The sequence below is a fragment of the Theropithecus gelada genome, chromosome 10 (assembly GCF_003255815.1).
Source record: "Theropithecus gelada isolate Dixy chromosome 10, Tgel_1.0, whole genome shotgun sequence".
Taxonomy (NCBI): domain Eukaryota; kingdom Metazoa; phylum Chordata; class Mammalia; order Primates; family Cercopithecidae; genus Theropithecus; species Theropithecus gelada.
The window spans coordinates 6014340-6032738 of NC_037678.1; the positions used below are offsets into that span (position 1 = coordinate 6014340).

General features: G+C 54.2%; 1 long non-coding RNA gene across 1 annotated transcript; it reads right to left on the minus strand.

Moving 5' to 3' along the window:
• Nucleotides 1-15086: 15086 nt before the first annotated feature.
• On the minus strand, nt 15087-18174 carry LOC112633733. The gene is made up of 5 exons (XR_003121576.1): nt 18075-18174; nt 17853-17919; nt 16943-17025; nt 16043-16159; nt 15087-15497 (listed from the first exon to the last, which is right to left on the minus strand). It is a non-coding gene; the product is annotated as an uncharacterized LOC112633733 (long non-coding RNA).
• Nucleotides 18175-18399: the final 225 nt, after the last annotated feature.

Genomic DNA, 18399 nt, shown 5'->3' on the forward strand with positions numbered 1-18399 from the left:
CGGGAAGGCTCCCTGGGAAGGGTATGTTTGAGCAAAGCCGTGAGGGAGGTGAAGTTCTTTGCTGCTTCTCGTCTGTTAGGTCCACAAGGATGGACTGTCCCATATTTCTTTCCTCGGGTTCCAAATCTCCCTTTATATCTCGTTCTGCTGGCTTCTCGCCTCTGGGAATGTTGCTTTTGTGGAATTCATGTCCTCAGCCATTTGTTCTCCAGCGTGAAGCCACTGGGAGGCCACACCTGTTTCTGGCTGATGCGGTCTGGGTTGGGCTGTTTGCCTCGCTTTTGCTTACGAGATCCCCTCTTCCTTCTCCCTTCCTCTTCGGTGCCGTCTGCTTGCGCGGTTGCCATGGCATCGTTTCATTCCGCTCATGCTTGGGCAGCTTGGTCCTGACCATCTATTTGTTCTGGGGAATTGGCGTGTTTGGTTCCGGTTTCTCTTTTGATGTGTTCTCTCTTGTTTTCCTTTGAAAATCGCATCTTAGAGTTTGCAAAATGATGCACACTTGCCATGGGTGACTTTTGAGGCACCCCTGTGATTGGCCCCCACTTTTCTGGGATGTCTCTTTCCCCTCCAGCTTCTGCCCACGGTGGGTGTCTGGCTGCAGCCCCTGTCTCTGAGCACAGCAGAGGAAATGCTGGCTGGACTGGAAAACCCGGCTTGGTTTTCTCTCTTGAGATGGTGTTAAATGTCTACACTGCAGCTCACACACCTGTGTAGGAACCTCTGTGGGGATCCCACAGAATGCCGTCTGCAGTTCCTAAGTCTTCACGCCGTGTGAAGAGGCTCAGCCCACAGTTCACATTCGCCATTCTGGGTGCCCGTGCCAGAGCCGGGTTCACTCCTCTGTGGTCAGAAAGCGGTGAAGCTCAGAACACCACCCACCTTGCTGTGTTTGTTTGGAATGAGGGGGAAGAGATGGTGGGGGCTGGGGCATGAGAGCACCGGGCTGGAAAGGTGGGGCTGGTGGTGAGTGCTTTCCACTGAGCAGGAGCTCTGTGCTTCAGTGGCTACGGATGGTGAGGCGCAGGGCAAGGTGAACGCAGGGTTGGTGCACACCTGCATGGTCACACCTGTGTGCAGTGCCACCGCTTCCCAGGCTGGCTGTCAGGGATTTGAAATCACTCCTGGCCCTGGAAGTGGGTGACTGAGATCAGGTGGAGGAAGGTTATGAGAAAAGGGAGTCCCAGGAGCCCAGAGGCCAGGCTGTTGGGAGGATGAAGCCTTGACCATGACAGTCACCAGGAATTCCATCAGGAGTGGTGTTGAGGGGGTGACAGTGACTGAGGAGAGATGTGACCTGGGGGTGAGCCGCAACTGTTGCAGGGAGGGTAACAAAGTCCAACAGCATGAATTGGGTGAGTGTGGGGCGTTCAGGACAGAGGGAGAGAGAATGGTGTAGAAGCCACAGTGAGGGACAAGGAGACCACCATGGCCAGTGGGATGTGGGAGAGGGAACAGCCCCCTGAGAGCAGACCCCATGGAGGTGGCAGGATCCTTGGAGATGGACTGGCTTTAACTCGAGCAGAGTCTAAAGGTGTAGGTGGTTTTGTAGACAGTTGACTGAAGCACGGGGGGTGTTGTGGAGGGGAAGGGAGAGGAGCCAAAGGGGGCACTGTTAGGGGAGGGATGTGCAAGGCCTTACAAGGCAGAGGGTGATGGGGTCCCTGGCTTCTCGTGAGGACTGATGCCATCAGGACACAGGGCGAGATGAACTTCATCTCAACGCCCAAGTCAGATGACGATGGCGGTGGGGTGCCGGAGGGAATCTGTCTTGCCCCAGCCCACAGGGCTCTGAGGCAATCCCCCGGCTCCTGCCGCTGGAGCATGGGCCCCTGAGGACAAGCATCTCATTCCTAGTGGGTGGGTTTTCTTCCAGCCCTGACGATGGTCGACCCCTCCATGGCCTGCAGGGCAGGGCAGGCACTTGGCTTCTAACCCATTTTATCTTCAGGTAATTAATGCCAGTTTATGATTCCCCTGTCTCTTCTCCTTCCTGCCCTCCCTCCTTTTCTCCGATCCTGCTTTTTTTTTTTTTTTTTTTTAATTACTTTTTTTGAGATGGGGTCTTGCTCTGTCACCCAGGCTAGAATGCAGTGACTTGATCCTGGCTCACTGCAACCTCCGCCTCCCTGGTTCAAGGGATTCTCCTGCCTCAGCCTCCCAAGTAGCTGGGACTGCAGGCGCCTGCCACCATGCCCGAATGATTTTTGTGTTTTTAGTAGAGATGGGGTTTTGCCATGTTGGGCAGGCTGGTCTCGAACTCCGGACCTCAGGTGATCAGCCCGCCTCAGCTTCCCAAAGTGCTGGGTTTACAGGCATGAGCCACCGCACCTGGCCTCTCCATTCTTTCTTTTCCTAGAGTGACTGTTTTCTATCACCGCATCCTTATTCCACCCGCCATTTGTGGATGTTCTTTACTAGCAAAGCTGTAACTTTTAGGCCTGAACCCTACTGAATGTGTTATTTATTAAGAGAGAATAAATTGCTGTGAAGAGTCACGGCTTACATGGTTTTGAATCTTGGTCCACTCATTATCTGAGTGACCTTGAAGGAATCGCTTGGCCTCTCTGAACCTCAGTTTCCTCGTCTGTAGGAAGGAGGCACTAACAGTGCATAATTTGTGCAGCTGTCATAGGGATTCGCTGTGCAGTCCTTCACACAGGTGTGGACCAAAGCTTGTGCCCAGCAGAGGCCAGCTGCTCCCCTGTGGCCACGTGCCAGACCCTCTTCCTCACTGACCTCACCAGGCACTCAAGTTCCACATGGCAGGCTCTGTTTGCTCCACACCAGCCTCCCCTAAAACCCTCTCCTCCAGGCAGCCTCTGGGCTTGCTGGCCAGGTTCTTAGAGGTGCCAGCAACTACCACACTCAGGGCTACAACCTATCAGTCTCCAAAAGGCACCCTCCCCTCATGTCCTTCTTCGTTGGGTCAGAGAAGATGTGGGCTGCTATTTGGTGCCAGGCACTGTTCTGGAGGCCTGAGGGAGGTCTGAGATCAGGACAGACAGAGCGCCCCCCGCCCTGTGGAGCTGCTGATCTAATGGAGGAACCAGACTACCCCGCATACAAATGCATATCTATATAAAGCATAGAGCAGTGGGGTAGAAATGGGTCCTGGGAAGAAACATGATGCAGGTGATGGCGGCGGGCGGGGGGACCAGGATGCTATGGAGCTGGCAGGTTTAGACAGGGCGGTCAGAGAGGTGACACTGAGCAGAGACTTGCAGGAGGTGAGGGAGGGGCCCTGCCAATACCCAGTACCCTGGACAAGTGTCCAGGTGGCGAGAACGGCTAAAAGCAGAGGCCCTGAGACTGGCGCGTGCCTGGAGCCAGGTGAAGGGGCGGTAGGGGGTGGGTGTCACGTAGGAGCTCCAGGGAGTGGGGTTGGAGTAGAGGCTGGTACGGGGGTGTGACGGGATGGATGTGCTAGGATCTTAGCAGCCGCTGCGTGGAGAGGAGACCTGTGGTCTGGCTGGGTCGGGGGCGGTAAGGGGCGATGGCGGGGAACCGTTAAGAGCTTGCAGCATCATACAGAAGAGCTGCTAGTGGTTCTGCCTGGGGCCATCGTGGGGGGATGCAGAGAGAAATAAGCGGGGAGGGCCGATGATGTTTGAAGCCTGTGACACTGGCCATATCCTTGATTTGTCCCCTGGGAAGGGGTCTTGAAACAGGACCCCACAGAGTGATTGAAAGCAGATTTCACCTCTCAAGGCTCTCTAGGAAGCAGGAGGTTGCACAGGTCCTTGCCCCTCGTCCTTCCTGCCCCCCTCGCGACCCTGGTCCTAGCCTCAGAAGTGCAGTTCCTGGCTGTGCACTGATTTGCTGAGTGACGTGTCGTGGGTCACTTGCCTCCTGGGATAATCAGTTTCCCCCCTGGTTCCATGAGAGGTGACTGAGGTCCTTCCAGCCTGCCTGGTGCCTATGACAGGAGGAGAGGAGTCGTCAGCACCAATTTCCTGCTATTATGTGTCTGTTATTACTGGAAACAAAGAGCGGCGTCTGTCCCTGTCTCCGATGATTAATGAGAGCCCATCCTTGTTCATTTCCAAGATCAAAACACAAGCAGACCTCCTCCTGTGGCCATTCTCTCTCTCTCTGCTTCCTTGGGCATCAGGGCAGAGAAGGAAATGGCGCCATCTCTTCTGGCTCTGACTCAGCCCCTGTCAGTGGCTCAGTTCAGCAAGTGTCCACCGAGGCCCCTTGGCTGGGTGCTGCGGACACAGCCAAGCCAGACGTGGTCCCTGCACTTGACAAGGGGCTCATCCAGTGGGATAAGCAGGCAGTGCACACGATATCACAGTGGGTGGGTAAGAGGTGTGCAGGTGGCCAATAATGGGGGTCCACCTTGAGGTGGGAACATGGCTTTTTAGCTGAGCCTTAAGTGATGCTTTAGGTTTGGACAGTGAGTGGGTAGCAGGGGAAGGGAAGTCCGGGCAGGAAGCAGCAAGAGAGGCATCAAAGAGCAGGAGGTGGAAAGAAGTTGGATTTCAGAGGGGCAGAGGGTACATACGAACAGGAAGGTGTCCACACCAGCCTCCCGAGAGCTGCGATGGGAGGCTTGAACCAGAAGTGGTGGCTTTGAATGACCTAGTCCAATCCCCTTCCTTACCTCCCTGTAATGTAGAGACTGGAAAACGAGACTTTCAAATTCCCAGGTTCCCTTACAGCCAGACACATGCAACCATGTAACTGAGCTCTGGCCAGTGAAAGGTGGGTGGAATTCATTGGAGAGAGCTTCTGTCTTCTAATAAAAAGACAAAGCCTTCCAAGGAGATGGTTTGTAACTTTCAGCCTTTAGCTTTTCTCTTCTTTCTGCCTGGAATGTGGATGTGATGCTTGGATGCACAGCAGCCATCTTCTGACCATGAAGACAGAGACAATCTTGAGGCTGGCGGAGCAGGAAGCTAGAAGGAGTCGGGTCTGCATGAGTTTCCTGAGCACCCCACCAGCCCTGGGCTGTCTCCTCCTGAGCAGCCACATGTTATGACTGACCATACAGGAGCTGGTGGAGGTCAGAGAAGTCCCTGCCCTGCTCTGGGAGCAGCCTGTGCCTGAAGGCTATTTAGGGATCGTCCAGACTCCGAGCCTCCTGCTAATGTCTGCCACCACTTTCTCCAGGGACCTGGCTTTGCTAACTGGGGTACCCTCAGGGCCTGGCCTGGGGAGGGTGCTGAATACCTTTTTGCTGCAAGAGGGAAGGATGGCAGTAGCATCAACAGGATGAGGAGCTTGGGAGCTGGAGCGGGAAGGAGAGGAGGTGGGGAAGGCTCGGTTTCAGCAGCAACACCGTGGGTCTGCTGGATCGATGTGTGGGGCGCTGGGGTCTGGGCTGGAGAGGGACATTGGGATTTGTGAGCAGAGAGAGGGCAGGAGAAACAGTGAGGAATGGAAAGACTGCCATGGGCTGCCCACATTTAGGCTTAGGAGGAGGCTGGGGAGCCTGCAGAGATGCTGCTGGCGGCAGGAGGTGACTGAGCGCTGTTTCCCCAGGAAGGCTTTTGCTGGGCGAGACTCTGGAAGTATCCTGGGGCTGCAGTCACAAAGGAGCGCACACCTGGCCCTTAAAACAATGGATGTTTAGAACTTCCCGTACTATGTTGAATGGGAGTGGTGAGACAGGGCATTCTTGTCTTGTGTCAGTTTTCAAAGGGAATGCTTCCAGCTTTTGCCCATTCAGTATAATATGGGGTATGGGTTTGTCATAAACAGCTCTTATTATTTGGAGATATGTTCCATCAATACCTGGTTTATTGAGGGTTTTTACCATGAAGAGGTGTTGAATTTTAGCGAAGGCCGCTTCTGCATCTATTGAGATAATCGTGGTTTTTGTCATTGCTTCTGTTTATGTGATAGATTACATTTATTGATTTGTGTAGGGAAGAAGGAGAGCATGAAGACAAATACCTAATGCCTGTGGGACTTAAAACCCAAATGATGGGGTGATGGGTGCATCAAACCACCATGACCGTGTATACCCATGTAACAAACCTGCACGTTCAGCACGTGTATCCCAGAACTTAAAGTAAAATAAAAAACAAAAACAAAAATGGATGTTTATTCTCTCAATCTGCTGGAGGCCAGATGCCCAAAGCCAAGGTGCGGGGAGCGCAGCGCTCCCTCCAAAGGCTGGAGGGGAGGAGCCTCTCTGCCTCTTCTGCCTCTGCTGCCTCCAGGCGGTCCTCGGCTGGAACACATCACTCCCATCTCTCCTGTCTTCACATGGCCGCCTTTTTCGTGTGTCTGTGTCTTTTTTCCTCTTTCCGTAAGGACCCCAGTCATTGGACTTAGAGCCCACCCTAAATGCAGGATGCTCTAGAGATCTTGAATCCCATCTGCAAAGACCTTATTTCCAAATAGGGTCACACTCTGAGCTTTCGGGTGGACATGAACCTTTGAGGTAGGCTGTTCAACCCACACAGGGACCCCGTGTCAGGTGTGGGCCCGGGGGGTTGCCGCCCCCAATCCTGCGTGGCAGCTGGGCTCCGAACCTCCCCACCCTGGCCACTGGCTTTCTGGGTTCAGCCCCTGCCAGGAGCCACCGCGCACTGACGTCCGTGCCGACTCTAGTTCTGTTCCACTGTTTCCCGTAATTAAGCTCCCAGGCCTGAGAAAATCTCCCCTGCTCTTCCGGAGAAACGTGGACAATGCTGATAATGAGTTCTGCCTTCTGAAATTACTTGTTTCTGAGCGTTAGAAGTAATTTTCTGTCTGGGAATAATTAACTCGAAGACCTGGGTGAAGCAAGCTAAAAACGGGGGAAGTGGGTGGCTGAAAAGACTGTCTGGAGAGGACCTTGAACAAAGCCTTCCGCACTGGGAAGGCACGTCTGGGCCACGCAGAGGCCCCAGGGACTCAATTACCCCCGGGGTCTCCTCCCTCTACCACTCACCCGATGGTTCCGTGGGTTCTGATGCCTTCCAAGGGCTTCCGCTGTCCAGTGCCTTCGGGAGGAAGGGAGGTGCTCAGGGTGACCTGGGGATTGGGACTGAATGATGTGGGTTCAAATCCTGACTCTGGCATGGCTGGCCCCAGCCTCAGCTTCCTCTTCTGCAAAAAAGGATAATGGGACAGGCCACCGGGGCGGTTGGGTACGAGGGTCACGTGGAACAATCGTGTGATATGTGAGCCAAGGCCTGGTACGTAGTAGGTACTCAGGAAAAGTGGCAGAAGTGTGGGCTGAATGAAGAGAGGAGTTAAGACGAACGGGAAAAGGTACAAGGTCTGGACGTGATTCGATTCCAGCTACTTGCTGAGCAAGCCACAAGACCTGGGGCAAGTCCTGTGATATCCCTGGGCAAATATAAAATGAAAAATAATACGAACAGGGTGGCGGAGAGGTGAGATGAGATGTGAAATTATCTTGCAAACTGTAAAGTGCGATCCTTCTGTGTTTTACAAATAACAATAGGAAAATCCCAGTGTCCACACCCTTCCTGCTAGGCTAGCCTTTTCTTATTACCCTGGTGGTTCTCGAAGTGGGGTTCCTGAGCTAGCACGCATCAGCTGGAAACTTGCTGGAAATGCAAAATTTAGGGCTCCACCCCAGAGCCGATTAATTCGGAGTGGGGTGGGCAGTCTGTGTCGTGGCAAGTCCTCTAGGGGGTTCTGATATGTGCCAAAGTTTGGGACCCACTTTTATCATGTGGGTCCCCCTTTTCCAGCTCAGAGACCCCCAAACGCATTTGACTTCTCATCTTAACCCTCTTCTGAGCCTCCAGGGCTTCCTGGAGGAGGTGGGGCAGGAACCTTGTTCTGAAGGGTGATGTGGCTGAGGTTGCCTGATGTCCCTCCAGCACCCACTCTCCCATTCTTCAGGGGTCAAACAGGCCTGGAACTTTGGAGAGTCATATGGCTTTGGGAATAAAGCACTGCCTTTGTCAGCTCTCCTTACAGACAGACGTAGCCTCAGGATGACGTTTCGGCTAAGAAGATAAGCAGACTTGATGCTTAAAGGGAATTGGCTCAGCTCGGGGAGTGGCCCTTGTTTACTGTCTGCTTTTCCTCTTCCTTCCAATCTACAAGGAGAATGTGATGGCTGGAGCTCCAGCAGCCATCTTGGATCATGAGGTGACCTTGAGGACAGAAGCTATGTGTTGAGAATGGTGACACAGACGTAGCAATGCCAGCATTCTGGATAAAGGACCAGCCATCACTCCAGTTCTGAAGGGCTCATTTCTGAGTTTTTAAGGATGAGGAATGAGCTATTTCATTTAAGCTTCTCTTATTTCGGGTTTTCGTGTTATGTAGCTAGACCTATTCTGACTGGTGAAGTAGGGAGAGAGAGCTTCCCGTGGGCAGTGAGGTGCACCATGCCAGGTGGCTGGGGGCTGTAGCTCAGAGGAGAGATTGAAGGGAGCAACTAGAGTCCAATGAGGGGCCCTGCAATGCCCAGGCCCGAGGTGATGGGGTCTTAGCTGGACATGATTGTGTGAACATCTTCTCCTGCCTCTGAGTCAAAACTGTCCAGCATGCAGTGTGGTGAAGACTACAAATGAGATTGGGCAGGAATTTGTCAGGGGATCGCATAGCTCAGTTGACATCATAAGCCGTTAGGTGGTACCTCCAGGTAAAGGAAAGGGGAGGCGCTCTTGTCATCAGCTTCCCAGAGGGACAGAGACCAGCTGAGTATCAGGGAGATCAGGAAGGGACAGAGAGAGCCAAGGAGGCCACAGGAAACCTCCCAGGAGTCCCCAGGCTGGATGCCCCAGGGAGTGTTAGGGATGAAGCCAGGCTTCAGGGTGGGGAGTTAGGCCCTCAGGAAGGATTTGCTTCTTTATTTCTTCCTTGATTCAGGCCCCAAACCTGAAGAACAAGGCCTTCTCTGCTGCCCCTTGCAGGCAAGTAGCCCGATGAAAACATTGTCTCATGTCTCCTCTGCTCCCTAAGGTTTGACCCAGGGCTTAGGAAGAGCTGGCCCAGGACAATTACTTAGAAATGCTGAGACCTGGAGAATCCAGAGCCCAGGGTCTTTCCTCTCACTCCTCATTCTACAGATGAGGAAACTGAGGCCTAGAGTGGGACAGCAACTTGCCCAAAGTGCCCGCAAAGCTATAGGGGTGCCAGGACAGCACCTGCTCCCAGCTCCCTGTCCAATGCTCCTGGTGTGCTGCAGGCTGTGACCCAGCCTTCCTGGAGCCTGTCTGTACAGGCAGGGGCAGGTGACACCTGAGACCTACAGAGGGGTCTCTGCTGGGAGCCGGGGCCCGGGAGGGAGGGGCACTGAGTGGTGGGGAGGGGCGTGTGCCGGAACCCACCACACACAGGGAATCTGAAAAAGATTTTGTAACTCCCGTGGAGCCCTGGCGTCACTTCCCAAAGCTAGGAAGGGAAGACGTAGACGCCAGCGAGAGTGGGGAGCCAAGCACAGCAGTTTCTGACTTGCACTTCGGGCCCCAGTCAAGTTCAGGCTCCGAGCACTGCACATCAGCAGTGGGCGGGGAGAAGAGCCAGGAATGGGGGGAGCCCAGCTGTGAAGTCCCCATGGGGAGTGGTGCACACTGGCTGGTGGGCACCGTGGCTTGTGGTTCCAGCTCCTTCTGGTCTAGGCTGTGCCAGCCACTGGTTCCCTCTGCCAAGCTCAGCCTTGGTCTATGGCATAGTAGCCCTGACCGGGGACTTCGGGGGTGTGGAGGGATTGGGGCAGCGGCCAGCATGGGGGAAAGGCTTCTTCAGAACAAGGAGAGCACGTCAGGACGTGAGACACATGGGCGGCGATGGAGGCGCAGGGAGAGTGGGGGCTGGAGTTCCACGACATACCAGGGAGGCAGACAGAAGGGCCAGGTTTGAATGTGCCATGACCTTGGGGTGAGGTGGCCCTGACCACAGTTAACTCTAAGGGGCATGAACTGGAGGACTAGAGGGTGTTCCAGTCCCGGGACCTGAGTCAGGGAGCGCAGAGGCCATCCTGCCTGAACTCAGCTCATGCAGGCAGCCCACTCCAGCCCTGCTGGCACCCTCCTGTGACGGGGAGCTCACCTCCACACAGGCGGTCAGCCCCTCATGGGGTTCCCCTGTCCCTACTGAGCTGAAGTCTGCCTCTGTGTAGGATGCCTCTGGGATCTTAACTTCAACCGGCCTGGAGTTATTCCCAGTACCCAGCAGAGGAAATGGACGTGCCTGCCACTGTTTAGTCGTTTGCTGGTCTCCCCTAGGGTTCTGTGTGCTAATGACAACGGCCTCTACTTTCTGAGGGCTCTGGGACAAGTGCAGGGCTGGGCGCCTCTCCTGTCTGAGGCTGTCAATTCCTCACAACAAATCCAAGAGTCTGAGATTGCCTCTCTGTTCCGTAGATGAGATCGTGGAAGCAGAGATGGGAAGTGACTTGCTCAGGGTCACTCGACTGGTCCATGGAAGCAGGATCCCAGCCGAGGTTGGGCAGCGCCACCCCCTGTGCCCTGGTGTGATCCGGTGCCCATTTCCCCTGCCTCTATGAGGACCAGGCTCCCGCTGAGATTGCCCGTTCAGGGAATGTGGTCTCAGTTCTGGACAACCTCACTGAGTGGTTCTGGCCCATCTTCTATCTTCAGGCTGATGCCTCAGGGTTTCTAGGGCCTAGACTGCACCCCCAATGAGAGAGGATCCCCCCAGTTTTGCACTCATTTCTAGCAGACCACAGCTGGCCACACAGCACTTGGCTGCCCTACAGCTCCCTCGGGCTCCAGCCCAGATGGCTCCCAACACACTTCTGCTTGGGGCTTGGCAAAACGGCCCTGCTCGTCCAAAGCAGGCGTCCTGCTGAGCCTCAGATGCCTGCAAGACCAGTGAGGAGCTGTTCCTCCCACACACCTGGCCACACAGGAGCCTCACTGCACAGGCCAAAGCCATCACAGACTCCTCTTTCCCAGGGCTGGGGACTGGCTGTCTCTCCTCTCTGCTCCAGCCATGGTGGCTTCCTGGTGTCCAGTGCACCAAGCTCACTTCTGCCTCAGGGCCTTGGCACCTGCTGTCACCTCTGCCTACGATGCCACTGCTCCAGCTACTGTCACGCCCACTTCTCCTAATTTGAGCATCTTCCCAAATGCCACCTCCTTGTAGGGCTTTCCCTGGTCACCCCATCTCCCATGGCCTCGCACCACCTCACATCTCTCCTGACCGTTATGCTGTTCTAATCTCTTCTTAGCACGTGGCAACACGTCCTCTTCCTCCCCCCTCCCTCCTCCTCTTTCTCCCTTTCTCCTCCCTCTCTTCCTCCCCTTCTTTCTCCTCCTCCTCTCCCTCCTCCTCTTCCTCCCCTCTTCCTTCTTTTCTTCCTCCCCTCCTCCTTCTTTTCTTCCTCTTCTTCCTCCTCCTTTCTTCTTCCTCTTTCTCCCTCCTCCTCCTCTTTCTCCCCTTCTCCTCCCTCTCTTCCTCCCCTTCTTTCTCTTCTTCCTCCTCCCCCTTCTCCTCTTCTTCCCCTTCCTCCTTCCCTTCTTCCTCTTCCTCCTTTCCCTCTTCCTCTCCCTCCTCTCTCCTCCTCTTCCTCCCCCTCCTCCTCTTCCTCTTTCCTTCTTCCTCCCTCCTCCTCCTTTTTCTCCCCTTCTCCTCCCTCTCTTCCTCCCCTTCTTTCTCCTCCTTCTCCCCCTCCTCCTCTTTCTGCCACCTCTTTCTTTTCTTCCTCTTCTTCCTCCTCCCTTCTGCTTCTTCCTCTTCCTCCCTCCTCCTGCTCTTTCTCCCCTTCTCCTCCCTCTCTTCCTCTCCTTCTTTCTCCTGTTCCTCCTTCTCCTCCTCCTCTTCTTCCCCTTCCTCCTTCCCTTCTTCCTCTTCCTCCTTTCCCTCCTCCTCTGCTTCTCTCTTCTTCCTGCTCCTCCCTCCTCCCTTCTTCCTTTTTCTCCTCCTCTTGTTCCTTTTCCTATCCCCCTTCTCATCCCCGTCCTCCTCCTCCTCTGTGTCCCAGCAGCACATCAGCTCCAGGAGAAGGTGCTCTTGTCTGTTCTGTCTGCTGCTGGCTGTTGGGCACCTAGAATCATGACTGTGCACAGTAGGCATTGGGTGAGTGTTTACTGACTGTGCAGTTACATGTGCCTGGGGGTGTCGTGAGATGGAGGAAGAACGGATCTTGGTGCCAGACTCTATAAAACCGTGTGACCTGGATGACTCGCAGGGCCTCCCTGAACCCCAGGATCAACTTTGGTAAAATTGAGGGAAGGACACCAACCTGCCTCGAAGATTCCATTCCAGGTGGGATCTAGGTGGCAGACGCCCAGCCCACAGGGTGCAGGGTAGCTTATGATGCACCTCAGCTTCTCAACCAGAGCCTCCCAGGCTCCCCACCTAAGCCTTCCGTACACCACTCAGGCGTCCACAACACGTTTAATTTGATTTAGGGAGGGAAATCTCTATTTTTTTGGTGGTGTTAGCATTGACCGTCTATTTCCTGCTTGGGACTCAGTGCCGAGTTGACATTAATGTAGAAAAATTAGTATTATCAGGGCTGCCTTCGGAGCCATCTCTCACACTGCAGTCTGCGACACGTTAATTAAACTTGATAAATGCTCTTGTCTAAAGATAACTTTTGAACAAAGGATCCAGTCACCTACTTATTAGCTGGCTACATGCTCTGGTAAATTGCCTGGGAGGCTTTTGGAACTCCCTGGGGACTGTGGCTGGGGACTGCAGGGCTGTGTCTTGGGGAGAGGGCTTCTCGGCTCTCCCAGCTCTGGGGACGGGCAGTGGCACTATGACAGGGGCACCCCACATGTCCTGGGGGCTGGGGAGGGCACTGTGGACCCGGAGGGCAGGATGGGCATCTCAACCCAGCTCCCACCAGGGGCTCTGTCCTCTTCTGATTTGCATTTTCCTTCACAAGCCCCTTCCGGCTCAGCACCCTGCCCTATCACCATAGCAACTCCATCCCATATGAACCATCCATCAGGCAGCCCATCAATATGACTGCAGCCCCCGCTGTGGCGTGGTCCTTGGGGCCCATCCTGCGGTGGTATCATCTCCATGCCATTCAGCTACCAGTCTTCCTCTCCCTCCTTCTCTTTCTCCTCCTTCATCCTCCTCCTCCTCTTCCTCCCCACCCCCAGTGATCTCGGCTTACTGCAACCTCTGTCTCTCAGGTTCAAGCGATTCTCTGGCCTTAGCCTCTCAAGTAGCTGGGGTTACAGGCAGACACCAGCATGCTTGGCTAATTTTTTTGTTTTTACTAGAGGCGGGGTTTTGCCATGCTGGCCAGGGTGGCCTTGAACTCCTGACCTCAGGTGATCCACCCGCTTCGGCCTCCCAAAGTGCTGGGATTACAGGCGTGAGTCACCACACCTGGCTGGCAGAGTCAGTTTCTAAGGAGAGGGAAGGAGGGGCACTGGGCAGGCCCTTGGCAGCCTCTGCCAGGAAGGCTTTCCCGGCTCTGAGTAATTCTCTTTGTAGCACGAGTCAATCGCAATTTTATATTTGCTTTTTTCTTGACTGGTTTGATGACCGTGGGTTCCACAAGGGCAGGGGTTTCTGTGTTTTCTACATTCCCTAGCAAACAGTAGGTGTGTAATAAAAATTTGTTGAGTGAATGAATGCATGAACACTTATCTCTGTGTCCCTAGGCAAGCTCCTTTCCTTCTCTGGGCCTCAGTTTCCCCATCTATAAATCAGGCCATCTTTAAGCCTCCTCCTGCTTCTCAACCTTATGATGCTGCCCTCACCCGGAGCTCCAAAGATCAGACAGAGTAAGGTGGAGGGAACCTTTACTAGGCACCACCTGTGTGCCAGGCCCTGTGCAGGGCAATGGGAGTTTGAAGGTGGATCTGACAATGTTCTGGTGCTCCAGAGACAGGGTAAGCAATTCCACAGTGTAGCTTGTGGCAGACACAGGGAAGCCCCTGGGTGGTGGAAGCCGAGAGGAGGCACCTGGCCCTGGATGGAGGGTCAAGGAAGGCTGCAGGGGCCTGAGTGATGGGTGCAGAAATAATAGGAGGCAGGCCAGGCGCAGTGGCTCACGCCTGTAATCCCAGCACTTTGGGAGGCTGAGGCGAGTGGATCACCTGAGGTCAGGAGTTCAAGACCAGCCTGGCCAACATGGTGAAACCTCATGTCTACTAAAAATACAAAAACTAGCCGGGCGTGGTGGTGGGCGCCTGTAATCCTGGCTACTCAGGAGGCTGAGGCAGGAGACTCGTTTGAACCCAGGAGGTGGAGGTTGCAGTGAGCTGAGATGGTACCACTGCACTCCAGCCTGGGTGACAAAGTGAGACTCTGCCTCAAAAAACAAACAAAAAAAACAAACAAAAAAAAAAAAAAGAAAGAAATAATAGGAGGCAAAGTTTCCAGGCAAAGGGAGCTGCCTGTGCAAAGGTCTGGAGCAGGAGAGAACATAGGTCCCATTCTGTTGGTGTTGCACTGAGGCGGGGGATAAAAGGGGACATTGAGGCCCGAGAGGAAAGTCCAGGATGAATCAGAGAGGCCCAGAGGGCAGTGGGGAGCCATGGGTGAGCTTAAAGCAGGGGGCGTGCTCAGAATTGTGCTTCAGCATGAGCAGGTTGACTCCTCTATGAAGGCCGGCCCAGAGGGCCAGAGGCTGAAGGGTGGGACATGGTGCAGAGATGGCACCTGGCCTCACCAAGGAAGCCTCCATTGGTGACTGGATGCAGGAGGCCTCTGCGCTTGTTCGTCATGTGTTTTCCTGGCCCTTAATCCACTTAATCCTCTAGATTATAGCCCTGGGGGTAGGCATTGGTGCTAGGTCGCAGTGATGGCCCCACTGTTTGGGGCAGGCATTGGTGCTAGGTTGCAGTGATGGCCCCACTTTTCTACCTTCCCTGGAGCTGCCCGTTTCACCAGGGCTGGGTTGGCCTGCCCACTTCTCACTCTGGGCCTGGCCCTGTGATCCATGTTGGTCAACAGGACAAAGTGGAAGTGGCTGTGGCCCATCTTGAGCTGGGGTCTCAGGGGGCTGTGTACCCTCTGGTTGCTCTCCTATGCCTCTGCCATTGCCACAAGGACACACCCAGCTCAGCCTGAGAGGGTGAGGAGCACTCAGCCTCATTGCCAGCAGCTGGCTGCCCACCAGACATGTGGGTGAGTTCCGCCAAGACCAGAAGAATCGCACCACAGAGCCCAGCCAAAACTGCTGAACTATGAGCCAAATAAACACTTATTTGAAGCTCCCAAGTTTTGGGTAGTTTGTTACACAGCTTTATTGTGGCAATAAGTACAGTTTTCTGTCTTCATTTTAAAGACTGTGTCTTTTGAGCTCTCATGGCCAGGGATCCTGCTCCAAGGTCTGTGTGATTTGCCTGCACTGTGTGACCTCCCAGCACCAATCTCAGAGGCCTTGGCTCCTGGGGGACAGGAAGGCAGTTTTGCCCAGCCCTGGGCTGTAGCAGTGCTGCAGCCTCACCTGTATCAGTGTGGCCGCTCCACTCTGCTGGCTGTTCACTCATTGCCATTCAGTTGGTTCCGGCCCAGAGTGACAGCATCATTATCTTCAAGATGCAGCAGTAGGAGTCTTCATTTGATTGTGAGCCTCACGTCTCAGAGCAGAACTGACTCCTGCTGGGAGGCAGGGCTGCATCCTCTTTGTGAAGCTGAAAATGAAAAGGAAAATGTCGTTGGGGGTTACGAAGAATGCGGTGGCATTTGTGACAGATGGCAACGCAGCAAAGTTTCCAATCATAGGGCTTGAAGCTGTTCTTTATTTGTAACTTTGCCTTTTCAGTGCAGATCAGTTTGGGCCTCGTTATTTCTCTCCAGGCTGATGGCAGAAAGCCGGGTGTGGTGCTGGTGGCCATGGGCAGGGTTCGAGCACTCTCCTTTAGCTGGCCCGTTCAGCCTCACCTCTGACGCCATCTCTGCTGTGCTATGGTGTAAGGAAGAAGCCAGAAAGCAGGCGACGTGGGTTCCAGCCCCAGTTCTGCCTGTTACTGGCCGTGTGGCCGTGGGCATGTTATATTCCTCTCTGGCCTTGAGGTTGTCATTTGCCACCCTCTACACCGGCTGCCTTTGGGGCATGGGGGAGGAGACAGGAGATGTTGGTGGGAGCCAAGCCATGAGGCTCAAAAACATCAAGGGTGCAGAGAGGTCAGAGGGGGCTGAACACATTGGCCAGGACTCCCAGCTGCAGGAAACTCACCAGTCCAGCCTGCTGTGCTGACAAGACGTCCCTCCAGATGTCCAGAGGAAGTTCCAGAGGAAGTCTGCCAGCTTGATTTTCCGAGCCTTGGTTTCCTCTTCTATAAAGTGGGTAGAGCTATGGCGAAAGTTCCATGGCACGAGGCACAAAGAGTGCTCACCTAGGCCAGCACTTCGTGAGCTCTCTGGGGACACGGGCCATTTTCTCCTCCTCCCAAGGCAGGCCAAGCTCCAGGAAGCAGAAGACCTTCCGACGTGGAAGGAGAGGGTACTCAAGGGGCGGCCCAGTAGGGCTGAAGGTCTTCCCAGGTGCCCTGTGCAAACTTGGGGGCAGGTGAGTGGTGCATGGCATACCTGCCGTTCCTGGACATGGAGGCAGCCCATGGCCACAGCTGTGCTGAGACTCAGGCCACTCAGTCCATCCCTCTGCATCCCTCTCCCCCTCCTCCCTAAAGCCCTGCAAACCTGCCTTCGTGGCCCTTCTCTTCCCTGATGAGGCTTTGGAACGAGCTTCTTTTTTTAGCTTCTCCAATCAGGCCGGCATCGTGCTTGGCTATTGTTAGCATCTCAGCTCGACGTCTCTTTCAGAAAGTGATGAGATCATCCTCCCAGAGGTCCACGGTCACCTTTCCACAAAGCTCAGCAACGTGCAGACCTCCCCTCCGATCTCCTACTCTGGTCGCAGGACAGGGACAGTGATGGCACTGAGAAGAGGAGTCAGGGACTGAACTAGGAGCAGGAAGGGAACTGGGAGTGAATGATCAAGGAGAATCTACCATGGGCTCCAGTGTCCTCTCTGCCCGCCAGCAACCCTTCCTTGCCTCTGGGGCCAGCACTTTGTTTTTCTCTCAAGGAACCAGCTCTCCTTCTGTGTCCTGCTGTACTGACCCTCACGCCCCACCAGCTCATCATGCACTGTGTTCCCCCCGGTTCAGTGATTGTCTCCCAAGCAGGATGTGTAACCATCCATTCTCCTTAAACAACCTGTTTTGTTGGAGTGAAAAGTCTGCCCTCTTAAAAATAGGAGTTACCAGGTTCGCTTGCAGCTAGGAGTGGCCATGGACATAAGAGAAAGTCTGTCAGTTTGATTTCCCTTCAAAGGGGATGGTCTCAGGGCACACACCCTTCTTCCTTCCTGGAATGTGGATCTGATGCCCAGAGCAGGAGCAGCCACATTGCAACCATGAGGATAAAAGGTGCAAAGACTGGACTACTGAGAAAGATGGTGGCAGACACACACACACATACATTTGCCTCTTCTTGAAATCCCACTAAAATGATGGTAAAGATCACTTTACAGACACTACCCTCAAGCAGAAAGAGAAAAGGGGAGGAGGCCCAAGCACCATTTGGGAGACTGGAAACCTGGTGGATGAGCCGTAACCCACTAGGTGAGCTTGAGAAGCTGAAACACGGCCAGCAGCATGCAAAGCTGAGAAGCAACAACGGGCTGGGAGGCTGGAGATGCCAGATACTTCTGGAGGGGAGTGAAGGAGGATTGTTTCAAACAAGAGCAGTTAGTCTTCCTCTCATGGGAGGGACAGGGACAGAGACAGCTCTCCACTCCCACTGCTTGCACAGCTGGGAGATTGCCCCTCCCTGAGCCTGGCAGAAAACCCAAGATTTATTTTAAGAAAGGGTCGGGCAGAGGCCTCTGGATTGGGGGATGCCTCTCCAAAAGCAGGGCATGTACTGAATATTGGAGACCCCCGCCTCTTTCTCCTTGCAGCCCCCGGAACACCGGCAGCCAGGCCTCACATGCAGCAGGCGGGAGCTGGGGGATCATTTTGGTTGGGGTCAGTTCCACTGACCTTCCAAGTGGAAATCCTCACACTCTGACCCCCAGTGACCCCGCGGGGAAGCGCTCTGCCAGATCACCTGCAGTGGAGACCACAGTCAGAAAACGCTACCCAAGGGCTCAGCACTTCCAATCAGCTTCTTTGTTTTTTAAATGAAGTAGACATTTAAATGATGTTTATATTCAGTGAAGTGCACAGATCTTAGCACAGTTTGATGAATTTTGGCAAACTTACTCCCGTGTCACACGCCTCTCTCAAGGTAGAGGACATTTTCTACAGCTGTAAAATCTCTCACCAGGTCACCCTCCCAGTGGATCCCAGGCGCTAGCACCTGCCCTCCCCACCCCTCGCAGGCCGTGCTGTTCTGATTTCTATCAGCATAGAGGAGCCCTGTCTATTCTAGAAGTTCATATAGATGACGTCACACAGCACATACTCTTCTGTATCAGGCTTTGTCACCTAGGAGAATGTTTTTGAGAGTCATCTATGTGTTGCAGTTTGCTCCTTTCTGTGCTTAAATGATATTCCATGGTTGAGAATGGAATATTTATCCACTCTC